The sequence below is a fragment of the Sphaeramia orbicularis genome, chromosome 6, assembly GCF_902148855.1.
Source record: "Sphaeramia orbicularis chromosome 6, fSphaOr1.1, whole genome shotgun sequence".
Taxonomy (NCBI): domain Eukaryota; kingdom Metazoa; phylum Chordata; class Actinopteri; order Kurtiformes; family Apogonidae; genus Sphaeramia; species Sphaeramia orbicularis.
Genome location: NC_043962.1, coordinates 14929868 through 14942652, shown reverse-complemented (window position 1 = coordinate 14942652; position 12785 = coordinate 14929868). Strand labels below are relative to the sequence as shown.

Genomic DNA, 12785 nt, shown 5'->3' with positions numbered 1-12785 from the left:
AGTCTATCTCTATCACTCTCTCTTTTCTCTTCCTTTACCCTCTCTTTAACCCAACTGGTCTAGGCAGACGGCCATCCTCCAGGAGTCTGGGTCTGCTCCAGGTTTCTGCTGTTAAAGGGAAGTTTCTCCTTCCACTGTCACCAGTCACAAGTGTTTGCTCCTGGAGGATTCTGTTGGGTTTCTGTAAATTGGCTTAGAGTCTGGTTTTGACCAACTCTATATATAAAGTGTCATGAGATAACTTTTTTGTTGTGATTTGGCGCTATATAAATAAAATTTGATTGATTGAGTGATTTGATTGGTTTTCCCCTGTAAGTCGCTTAGGAGAAAAGCATCTGCCAAATGCATAAACATAAACATAAACATAAACATAAACATAAAACTAAGCATTAGGAAAAAAAAAAAAAATAAAAACTAGCAAACCTGCTCTAAAAACGAATTAAAATTAACAGAATTAGAGGGAAAAAAGGTCAAAACTAAATAAAACTAAACTATAATGAAAAATCCAAAACTATTATAACCTTTATATCTACAGAGTTTAAAATGTAGATATTACATTGTTATTAGGGTTAGTTACATCCTGTAAAAAATATTAGTTTCTCTGATGGCGCTGTATTTGTCAGGTTGAGTGCACTGTCTCTTTAAGACACCCGGAAGTTATTCCCTTCTGTGTATTCACTAGTGAAACGACAGCTGTGTTCCTCCTCGGCGATGATATCCCAGCTCGGTATCTTGGCTTTTCGAAGCAGTGTAAGGTGCTGGAGACACCGGGCTGTCCTGACAGCGTCACTGGAGGCCCGGCGCTGGTACTCTGCCCCGGTTCGGAGCGGTGTCAAGGGGATGGAGGAGATCCTGGCGAGGGTTGTTGCACCTTTACCCACATACGAAACGAGAGATAAAGCCCCCCCTCCCCTGAACGAACAGTTTGGAGTTTATGCACTTCTACAGGAGTCTGGATAAAGAAGACAGACTGAGTTTACTGACGAAGCTGTCCCAGGACTTCGGCGTGGATCATAAGAGTGTGTCAGAGCTAGCAGGGAAGCTTCTGGACGCTCAGTTACGAGACTTAGCGACCATTTTACAAGTTGAAGACAGACTTCGGTATTGCTTAACCCCTCGGTACAAACAGTTACTGAGTCACATAAGCAGAGTCGAGGGTGGAGTGAAGTTTCTGGTGGATCTCCGAACCGATGTGCTTGAAATAATTTCATCCAAAGCTAGCGAGAACCCGCACGTCAGGGTAAATGCATTTGTTTATATTTTCTACGGGTGCTCATATGAGTCAAAAATGTGTCATTCGCGTTTGGGCAACCGTCACTTTTGTCTGAGAATTAAACTTTTTTTCCACTTTAACTCATTTATATGCACATTATAGTTGTAATATCTTTTACCAGGTTTAACAACAAAGTGAATGAAGGTGGTGCAATAAGTAACCCAAACAGAGGGGCTGAATCTGAACCCCTTGGGTAACCCCGTCACTTGAGTCACGTGTCATCACAGCTTGGGTGGCATTGAACTTTTCCCCACTTTACAGCACAGTAACATGGGTAAATTATTTTTAGAGGTGATCGCCTTTCCTTGACACACAGGAATGTTTTCCATTAGGTCAGACACGTATCTTTAAAAAAAAAAAAATTCAGGTCTATATGGAATAGATGTCCTTAATTTTACCTTCCCTGTAGGGATGTAACGATTACCGGTATAACAATAAAGCACAGTAAAATTGCAGACGGTTAGTATTACCATTTAAATTCTAATTATCATGATAACCATGTTTGATTACCGCACTTTTAGGGGAAAAAAACCCTATGAAAAGATCTGCATTTATGTGAAATATTTGAGTATAATTTTAACTTATTACAGTTTTGATTTTATATACCTAATATTTGGAACCAATATTCACTGTTAAAGTCTTTGAAAAGGTTCGTTAAACATCTTTGTGTTATTTATGCAAAAATATAAATATACATTTTTTTCTTTTTTCTTTTTTTTTTTTTTGGTGTGTTTTTTGGCCTTTTATGTTGATATAGTAGGTTAAAGTGAAAAAAAATAAGAGGCAAATGATATAAATGCAGTTGTGCTGAAAAAAAAGATCCCAAACATGGGTATAGTAAACATTTGTTTATATAGTATATAAAGGCAAAATCAAACGTACTGAAAAACAGGCAAAATAGGCTCAGACCACTAAGGGTTAATATTTGAATGTTTCTGCCAACAGAAGGTACATTGTGCCAATTATTTTATTCGTTTTTTTGTTTTTTTTTTAAAATACAACGTGGTTAAATTATTTCAGTGTGTGTATTAGTACTTTTTGAACATTTTGAGCACAATTTCAATAATACCGCGATAATAATGATAACCGTGATCATTTTGGTCACAGTAACCGTGATTTGAAATTTTCATATCGTTACATCCCTATTTCCCTGTGTTAGTTTGCACCTTGCACTATTGTTGGAGAGCTCTAATGTTAAAATAGACTCAGTAAAACTGCATATAAATAAGGCATGCAATGAATATTTGGAATGCAAGCCATACTGTAATAAAAATAAGGGGGAAAATACAAATATGAGGAGAAAAAAGTAAGCATTTTCATCCATAGCTACAGCTTTGATGCTTTTTGAGTGCTATATTTAATTCTCCCTTTTCAGTCTCATTTACCCCATTGTTTAGTCATTCACGTAGAGTCAAATAAATTACAATTTTCAGTTCAGTAGAGTGTAGCAGTTTCTGTGCACGCTTTGGAATTAGAGCAAGATTTTTTCACAGAGTAGTTCTTGGTGATTTGGTTCAGTGTTCCCAGTTTGTATGAGGGTATGATGTTGGTATTTCACATTGCCATCTGATTTATATTATTCAAATCGCTGCATTATTAAGCCTGATCATGAGTTTTCAGCAACATTGACATTTGTGATTGTCAGTCAAGCAAACAGACTCTTAGGCATGTGAAGTGTATTCAGATATAAATCCTTTTGTTTGTGCAAAACTGCAAGCAGTACCATTACATGAACGTTGTTTACAATATGAGCAGGTTTCAGAAGTGACAATCACATGAGATGGTTGTCCGCACAATAATAATAATATGCTAATTTCATTTTAACTTGTTTGACTGTGCAATCACAGTGCATTCCAACCAATTTGACTCCTTAATAGGAAAATGCAAATCACAACATGTATTTGCAATTTCAGCTTTTTTCGTTCTTTGTGTTGGCTTTTTCTCAAAACAGCATTCATTCTACTGACATGATACTGCTGCATTGCTTCTTAAACAAACTAGATTAAATGCATGGAGCTGATTTGTTAATTATCTTGGAGGAATGTACAATATATGTGACACTACAAGCTCAGAGAGTCAAACTGAAGCGGGGTACACACATGAGGATTTTCTAAATCTGAAGAGACGTTTTATCTGTTCCAGACCCCACACATGAAGATAAAAAATCAGGCATTGAACAGTTTTGATCGTACTGTGGGGTGTGCTTCGATAATATCAGCACAGCGCACCACACACATAACAATTCTGTCCCACCACCGATCTAGAATCTAGTCCTCCAAGACAGACAAGCCAGCCAGTCTCGTGTGATCAAACATGATCTAACAAAAACCAAGAAGTAGAAACATAGCAACAACCAGAAAACACGACAACATGGAAAGGACCTACGAGAGGAGGGAATGATGGTGTTCTTGGGACTATTTTTGACAGAAAAATCCCAAATTTCTGAGGCCCACCAAACTTTATATTTAAGGCTAGTCATGCTTTTTTTATTTACTTCCTTGTTCCTCAGTTAGCTCGCTTCTTGATTGGCTACATTCCATTCCACCTCACAATTCACAGAGTCATGACTTGGGAGTCATCAGCTTTCCCCACACAAATGAAGATTTTAGGTCGTAATTATTGAACAAGTTTAACCCATAAAGGCCCAGCGCTACATTTGAATCACTTCCCAAATAAATTTTCTCTTTACCTGACCTTTCTTAAGTGATTTATCACCATTTATTAGAATATTCTCTTCTGTACTTTGTATTTATCAGTAAAAATCAGGTATTTTCCTATATTTAATTTACTCATCATGAAGATGTTCATAAAAGCTCAGATTAAAGTTGGGGTATTTATATCAAAAACAGAAAACTGCAGAAAAAGTGACTTTTTCAGTAAAATCTATCATTAACTGAACATAAAACAAGCATGTCCATCCACTGTCATTGATCCAACTCCATGGGTTTTACTGGTGAATCAATGTTGTAGAAGATGACGGTGTTTATACGTTCACTACGGAGCCTCCGAACGTCCAAATGGGTCATATCTGATTGATCGATTGATTGATTGATTGATTGATATCTTTATTTTGATCACATAAATGACAGTTTAAGAACAGAAATGCAAATAAATTATAATCAAGAGAATGAGAACAAAACAAAACCGTAACTTAAAACTGCAATGTCTTAAGTTCCAAAATTTACATGAGCGAAAAGGAGTAGGAAGAAGTATAAACTTATCTAATCCTACCCCTTTGCACCTTTCCATACTTATTAAAAACAACAGTCCCAAATTTATCGGCAATTTTGACCATGAAAAGATGACAAACTACATTTTACACCAATTATTTCCATGTATTGATAGGATTAGTGAATCAACAGATGGATTAAACAGTTTATAGATCAGTAGATAGTTTTGGTTAGTGATGGATGTTTGGGTCTTTAGGGTTAATATTTACGATTGTCAGTCTCAGACCATTTCAGAGTCTATTATTGGGACAAATTCACTCTTGACACACCTCAGACCACGGGATAATCTTATTGGATAATCTTATAAGAGATAAAATAATCTGGTGTTTGCCATCCTTGGTTGGGAAAGGGGAAAATCGGGACAAAAACAGCCCAATTATCTTAAAATGGCTCTGCTTTAGATCATGAGGATCATGGATTGGATAGACTAGAGTGGAAGACTCTGTCAGACATTTTTATGGCATATTTGTATACACTCGGTTTTGTTTTTGCAATGGTGCTGAAACCCTGCAGTGTGTACCTTTTGACGTCGCATTATTAGGTGTTACAGGACTAGAATGATTTTCGAATCTGCAATTACCAGAGGAACTCCAGGCTCTATTCCTTTGCTCAATATCCATTTCATTCCTGCTGAGACATGATACAAATGCATTTAATCTCAATAACCCAGGCCCACGGAGAGCTTTTGTAGCCCTAAAAAGGTCTGAGCTACCTACAGAGTACTCACTTGTACCCAATACTCTACCTCTGTCTTGGTACGCAGCAATCTTTGCTTGTTGTTGGAATTGATTGGGATAAAAATGAGAAAAGGTCACGGTAAAAATGAGGCTTTTTAGTACTCGTATTGACAGTGGCATGGGAGAGAAAAAACTCGCAATCAAAAACTGTGCAGATAATCAAAGAAGCTCCAACAAACAAGGAGAAAAAAAAATGATACGAGTTTCGAAGCTCGCTAAAGCAGTGAAAGTTTGTAATCCGCAAGGCTGCAATTACTGCGGTTCTTGCCAGGATCTCTTTGAATTCTGAGCTAGATTAGTCTCTCTTTGTTGAGTAATTGATTTTTGATGTTCCTCCACCCTCTTTCAACCTCCAGGACTTTCGTTTTCGTTCACAAACGGAGAGGATAAAAGATGTAAAGACAAGTCTGACACCTTTCGGGCAGTACAAAGTATGAGTGAGGGTATCTTTTTTTATGACATGTGGCATGCAGCCTACTAGGGTAAAGGTACCGGCACACTTTCTGCTATTGCTATTACTGATTATACTATATCTGGGTTGTGGAAATTCATGTATATCAGTTTTCTTCCAGCTCCAGTGTAAAAACCGTATGTGTGTTTTTTTTTTTTTTTTTTTTTGCAGTATGGCATGATTCTTTTTCTTTTTTTTTCCTTCCTCTATTCCTGTCTCTCTCTCTCTGTAACCAGAGGCTTTGAATTCTAGGCCCTTCCATTTCAAAAGACTTCATCTCCTGCGAGGTCAAAGGGGTACACATATCTGCTTGGCCTTCCTTTTGTGTGGGTGAGAATTGTCTACCCAAGGCAGAGGCTGCACTCACAGGCTTTTGATACGCTGCATTTTCACCAGAAATGCTAGGCTGGGATTATCGGCTATATCGTAGATTATTTCACCCGGTGGGGGGGCGCTAAAGTTGTCGAACACACGAACACAGTTAATATCAGATCATGAGGAAACTTTTCCTGAACTTTCTCTTTTAAAGATTCTATTAGGGTTACTTTTGATTCGACTTGAACCTTCTGAACCATAAAAAAGGTGAATATTTATAATCGATGCCTATATGTGGTGAAAATTTTCATATTTCATCACTTATTTAGATTCTTGTGCAGAAATTTAGCTTGTGGCTTTTACAGCTAAACCGTGCTTGAGCTTGTTTGCGGTTAGCTATTATTACTATGACTGGCAAGATGGTATTAAAGTAAACCCAAAGTGAAGTCATCCTATGGAGCTGTCAATATAGGGTGCATTTATACGTGTCAGTATGTTTGTGTGTGTTCCTAGCGTACGTTTGTTTGTGTGTTTGCAAGAGATTTGCTTTAAATGAAGGTTGACCTTTGCAGGAGGACTGGCCTGCTTTGAAATGGCAAGTTGTTTATTGAAGTGCCTTCCTCTACAGCCATAGAGAGCTCAAACAAATCACTCCTCATAATGTGAAAACATTCAAACAGCATACAGACACCCAGGGGACCATATACATCCCACACAGTGTACGATATGGTGTGGAATTGTTCCCGGCCTGCAGACCAGTGTAAGCAATTCGGCTGTCGGGCAGTAAGAATGTGAGTTCTCTCAATAAAAAGAGCTCATAAGATTGTGAAAACGGCGCTTTTAATCATCGTATAATAGCAGAAATTTGTGGCTAATACCTTTAAGCTGTTTGATGAAATGTCAGATATTTGGAATTACTTTGCCACTGTTTATTTAGTGTTCATTTAACGGGGTATAGTGGAGACTTTCTCTACAGACTTTCCTCACAATAGGCACTTGCAACTCCAAATCAGACAAAGATGAGATGGAAAAAGCACAAATATGAGAATTTTATTTATTTATCCAATTAAAGTCCTTCATAGACTGGCCTCTAAATATACAGTCGCGGAAAAAATTAGTAGACCACCCTTGTTTTCTTCAATTTCTCGTTCATTTTAATGCCTGGTACAACCAAAGGTACATTTGTTTGGACAAATATAATAACAAAAATAGCTCATAAGAGTTTAATTTAACCCTATTATGCCAAATGTATCATATTTGATAAATGAGTTTTGAAGCCCTCTACATGATCAGTGTGATATGTTTTTCTTTAAAAACCTAATGTATACAATTAGATACATGCAATACACAGATAATCCACCAGGGGGAGGGATTCGTTCACCAGAGGCCTTTCCAGTGACACTACAAGACTGTCATTAATGAGGAAGGAGTGTTGAGCCGTATTATGTAATAAATTCCCATTATGTAATAAAAGTTCAAAATGTAATAAGAATGTCACATCATCTTGTAATAAAGCCGCATTATGTAATAAACTGACGCATTTTGTAATAAACTACCTCAATGCATTATGAAGTAAATTTTTTCGCATTATGTAGTAAGTTATTACAATTTGAGAAATTTATTACAAAATGCACTTGACACGTTTTTATTTTCAGGAAAATGTAATGTACTAAATATTCTTTAAACTGTGTGGTTAAAGTTCTGATTACATTACCTGTAGCTCCTGTGACTAATTTCTTCTAAATTGCTCTGAAATTATATTAATTTGGATTGTTATTACTAATGAACCATGTTATTACTTTTTTTAAAATAAAAATGTGTCAAGTGCATTTTGTAATAAATTCTCAAATTGTAATAACTTACTACATAATGTGAAAAATTTACTATATAATGCGTTGACGTAGTTTATTACAAAATGCATCAGTTTATTACATAATGCGGCTTTATTACAAGATGACGTGACATTCTTATTACATTTTGAACTTTTATTACATAATGGGAATTTATTACATAATGTGGCTCAACAAGGAGGCAGAACTTTGCCAATTTTGAAAAGGACATGTTTGTGTTATATTATGTTTTTGTTTGTTCAAAAATAATACTATTGAGCATTGAGACCCAATGTATCAAATATGATACTAAATTGAAACTCATACATGGAAATTGATATTTGAAAAAAAAAAAAAAAAATTGGGTTGTTCAGAAGGACCAATAAAGGCTCCAGTTTCAAAGAAATGGAATTTTCTATCAGTGATTTAATGGTTCAGGCTTTACAGGGTTAAGAGCTGATATCTATTAATTTTCCATGTTTTCTTGATAATAACCAAAATCACTTCACTTCTTACATCAATATCTATGGCATTGTACTGCCAAAAACAGTGCTTTTAGGCATTCCATGTTTTCTTTTCTGTCTGTTTTAGTCACATGATACACACAGGAGTTAGTACTTGATTACATAACCATTGTTTTTGATGACTTTTGATGGTGTAATAATTTTTCCATGACTGTATATTGGAACTGCTGTACCTTGTGCAGGTTGAAATCCTCGGGCAGGACTTACTCACTTAAAAACTAAAGTGGACAAAGTGTTATTTGTTGAGGCTCCTCAGCTGCAGAATAACCTGCCTGAGGAACTGTAGCTACATCATTATCAATTTTTCACTTATCATTTACCATCAGTTGTTTATTAATATTTGACCTTAATTGTTGCATCACACTGCACTTCTAATGGTTGTAAATAGCACCACTTGTCCAAGGTTCTACATGGAAGCTCTGTTTTGCAAAGGTGCCAAATAGCTCCTCATACAAGGAACTCTTTGGCACCTCTAAATGGATCTGTACGAGCCATTCTACGGAATTTAAATTGTGGGTTTTCGGTTAACCAGCCAAGTTAAAATTTTACTTAGAACATTATATTGTGTGTTGAAACATATATTATGTTTCAGATGGTATCAAGCTTTGTAAATAAGCTGGGAGTTAGTTGACTGCTGACCATCAAATTTTAACTAACGAAAATGATACTGAAATGATAAAAAATGTAATAATTTGCCAGAGGTGTTTTTCTGCAGAGCATTTTGAGTGTTTACACATTTTACATATTCACTTTTACGGTGTATTTATTAGTGATTGGGGTTCTTCAGCCCATCACATTCGATATTATTTCAAGTTTTTACTTTATTAGAACAAAGAACAAACTGACTCAAGCACAGTTTTTTACCCACAAATGGTTAAATGTGCCCCCCCCCCCCCCACACACACACACACACACACACACAACTGACTGAACAAACATCACCCCCAGTCTAATAGACAGTGCAATATTTGCCCTACCTCAGTGCAATATTCACAACCAATGCACCTTTTTTTTGTGTGTTTTTTTTTCAGAATCTTACCTTGTATGTATCCTATATTGCCTGTGTATATCCTTATTTGTTGAACATATTTCTCATCTGTAGCATAGAGTTAGCTTTTTGTATAAATTTGTAGATTTGTACTTTAGTAGCATATGCATATTTAATTTTTATGTCGTAGCTTTCGTTCAGTGTTTATATTTTTCAGGACTTGTATGATATTTTTTATATAGCCCTTTTTGCACTAATTGTTTTAACTGCGAAACAAATTGACATTGTTCCTGTGACAGTGACAATAAAGATCTATTCTATTCTATTCTATTCTATTCTATTCTATTCTATTCTATTCTATTCTATTCTATTCTATTTAGTTAAATATATTGTTACTATGTGTTTGAAATACATGCCATAGTCTAATCATTCCTTTTATGATCATTTTTGCTATTGTCCCAGTGTTTTCTGATCTGATGTTGTGATGTGTTGTTGACGTCGGTACCAGTGTTTCAGATGTTGTTTGAGATTAAATGTACCGTACGTCCAAACAGACCGGTCTCCATTTCCAGCCTACAGCCCGCTGAGCTAAGCAATGCTCTCCAAGGGAAAGATTGCACTGAAAATTTGTGATTATCCCTTTGATGCTTGAGGACGTTAATTCTAACCTCTCACTCTTTTCTTTCGTCTTCCCCAGGATCTCAATGGCACGCTAAAGAGCTTGTTGTCTGAATGGTTCTCAGTAGGTCTGTTAAGACTGGAGAGGATCACCTGGCAGTCCCCCTGCGAGACTCTGCAAAAGATAAGCCAGTAAGGGTCACGTTCTCTTTGTGTGTTTCTCTTTTCATCGCGTACCCTTTTCATTGAAGCCACGGGCAACAGCAGCATTAGATTCTTGAAAATAAAAGACTAACCATCATTCTTCTGCCAGGTATGAGGCGGTGCACCCTATAAGGAACTGGACTGACCTTAAGCGCAGAGTGGGGCCGTATCGCCGCTGTTACGCCTTCACTCACGCTGCCATGCCGGGGGAACCGCTGGTTGTCCTCCACGTCGCCCTCACCGAAAACATCTCTGATAACATACAGGTTAGAATGGGGGTGTAGTGCTGCAATAATGAATTGATTTAATTGATCCAAATTGATTCTTAACCCTTTCATGTATACTGGTCACTACAGTGGACAGCTATTCTGCGGCTGTTCTCTTGTATATTCATGGAGTTTGTTGTTCTTTTCATTGTTTTTTTTTTTTTTTTTTTTTTTTTTTTTTTTTTACACACATCTTTATTAAAGTTTTAAGACACTACATATCTTTTCTGACATGAATTAGTAACATTATGTAGATCTCTCCTGAGCATAAACCCCCAGAATCACAAGCCCTCCCCATAGTTTTCACACAATTTATCAGAAAATACATGTTTCTGTGTGTCAAAAATTAAATGTGTGGTGTCAAGCTGTGTGGACATTTTTGGAACTTCATGAAAAATAGGTTCATAAGAATTTTTTTTTTTTTTTTTTCATTATTATTTTTTTTTAACATTTTTTATTTTTTTTTTATTTTTAATTTATTTATTTTCAGAAGAAAATTTTCAATCGTATTGTTTTTTTCATGCCTAAAGAGGAATAAAAACACTCTGGAAAAAATTTTGATTAAGATTCTCATAATTCGTGCATGAAAGGGTTAAAGGTGGGGTATGAGATCTTAGAAAAAATGGTTCAAGCAAGCGACATTTTGAAAATACTTCAAAAGTCCAAACCCCTTTCTTCAGACATCCCCCCCAAAGCCACGCCTCCAGAGTACTGGCACGCACAATGCTTTTTCTCGGGGGTTCACGAGCGCTGCACAGCAACAATTCGCCTGACGCCGGCCGCCCCAGCTCCAGCTGCTACAGCGGCCCCAATTCATAACTATCTGGCTAATGTGACATTTCCTAGTCATTTCTGTTTGATTTGATTTAATTTTATTTATTTATTTATTTTGAACATGCAAAGAAACAAAATAAAACAAAACAAAATAAAACAGTTAAATGGACAGAATCTATCTTCAAGCACATACAAGTCTGAATTTTGCATGGTCGAAAAGGAGTAGGAAGAAGTATAAACTTATTTAATGCCCTAACACAAAAATAAAAAAATTTAGTCACCCGTGGAACGGACAGGACTGAAAAACAGTTTGTCGGTGAACTTTCCATCCTAATATAACTAATATAGCCAAGCTCTGGCTCTGGCTTCATTTCCTGTACAAGTGCTCCAAGCCTTTGAGATCGCACGATTCATGCACGAAGAGGGGTACGCGCAGAAGGGGGAGGGACAAATGGCAGTTGAGTTTGATAGACATATCACCGTTCAATCATTTTGATTGGGCGGTTAAAATGATTGGATGGATTTTTTTCAGTCCTGTCTGTTCCACAGGTCACTAAATCTTTTATTTTTGTGTTAGAGCATTTAATTAATTGGTTGTAATTGGGGTGTAAAGGGGATTTTAAGCAATATAGTAAAAAATGCTCTAGGAAAACGCACCCCACCTTTAAAAGAGTTGGTAACAAATGCGATGGTCAATTTGTTGGATCTTGAGTACGTAACAGATGAAAACACAGAGGAGCATGACTGAGGCTTCGAATACCAGGCAGCCCCGTTTGGCCGAAACATTGTGAAAAAAATAACATTACACTGTGAAAATATTTACATTTACACAACTATTCTTTCACAATAAAATGCAAATAAATACATAAATGAAAACAAAGATGAACAACCCGAAATGTGCAATTTTAACAATATTCTGCCTGTTATTAAATGTTTTGTGCATTTATGGATCCACTATGATCTGTAGTTGTGTTAATAATAAGAGATGTAATATTGTAGAAATTGTTCAAATTTTAGTTCCAAACTCCAAAATTTTAACAATATTCTGCCTGTTACCAAATGTTTATGTAACATTGTGTGTAATGTACATGTATAAATAAGAAATCGAGGCAAATTTTTATAATTGCACTGATTTTTCAAATGAAATTTCTGTTTTTTCAGATTATTCACATCTTTTTTGTAAAATGTAAATATTTTCATAATTTAATTGGTTTTTTTGTACTAAAACAAAAAGAAAAACTTGGATTTGTCATTATTTATGGGTTATTAAGTTATTTTTACTGGTCTGGCCCGCTTGAGATCAAATTGGGCTAAATATGGCCCCTGAACCAAAATGAGTTTGACACCCCTGGGTTAGAGGTTGTTGTAGCTACAGGCTGCTTTAATAGTTTGTCTCACTTTACAACATCTTCAAGGATAGTTAAACATCCTGGATTTACTATTTTGTTCCTGCTCTCCACAGACAAATGGATTATTGCTGTGGGAAAAAACAACACAAAGACCTTTAAACTGCATATCCCTCTGAGACTGACCTCTACTTGCTTGATTTCTTTCCTTGCTGTTGTGTAGTGCGGGG

At 36.2% G+C, this 12785-nt stretch overlaps 1 pseudogene; it reads left to right on the top strand.

The window, feature by feature from the left end:
* Window positions 1-521: 521 nt before the first annotated feature.
* LOC115420787 (malonyl-CoA decarboxylase, mitochondrial-like) lies at window positions 522-10476 on the top strand (annotated as a pseudogene).
* The last annotated feature ends 2309 nt before the right edge of the window (window positions 10477-12785 follow it).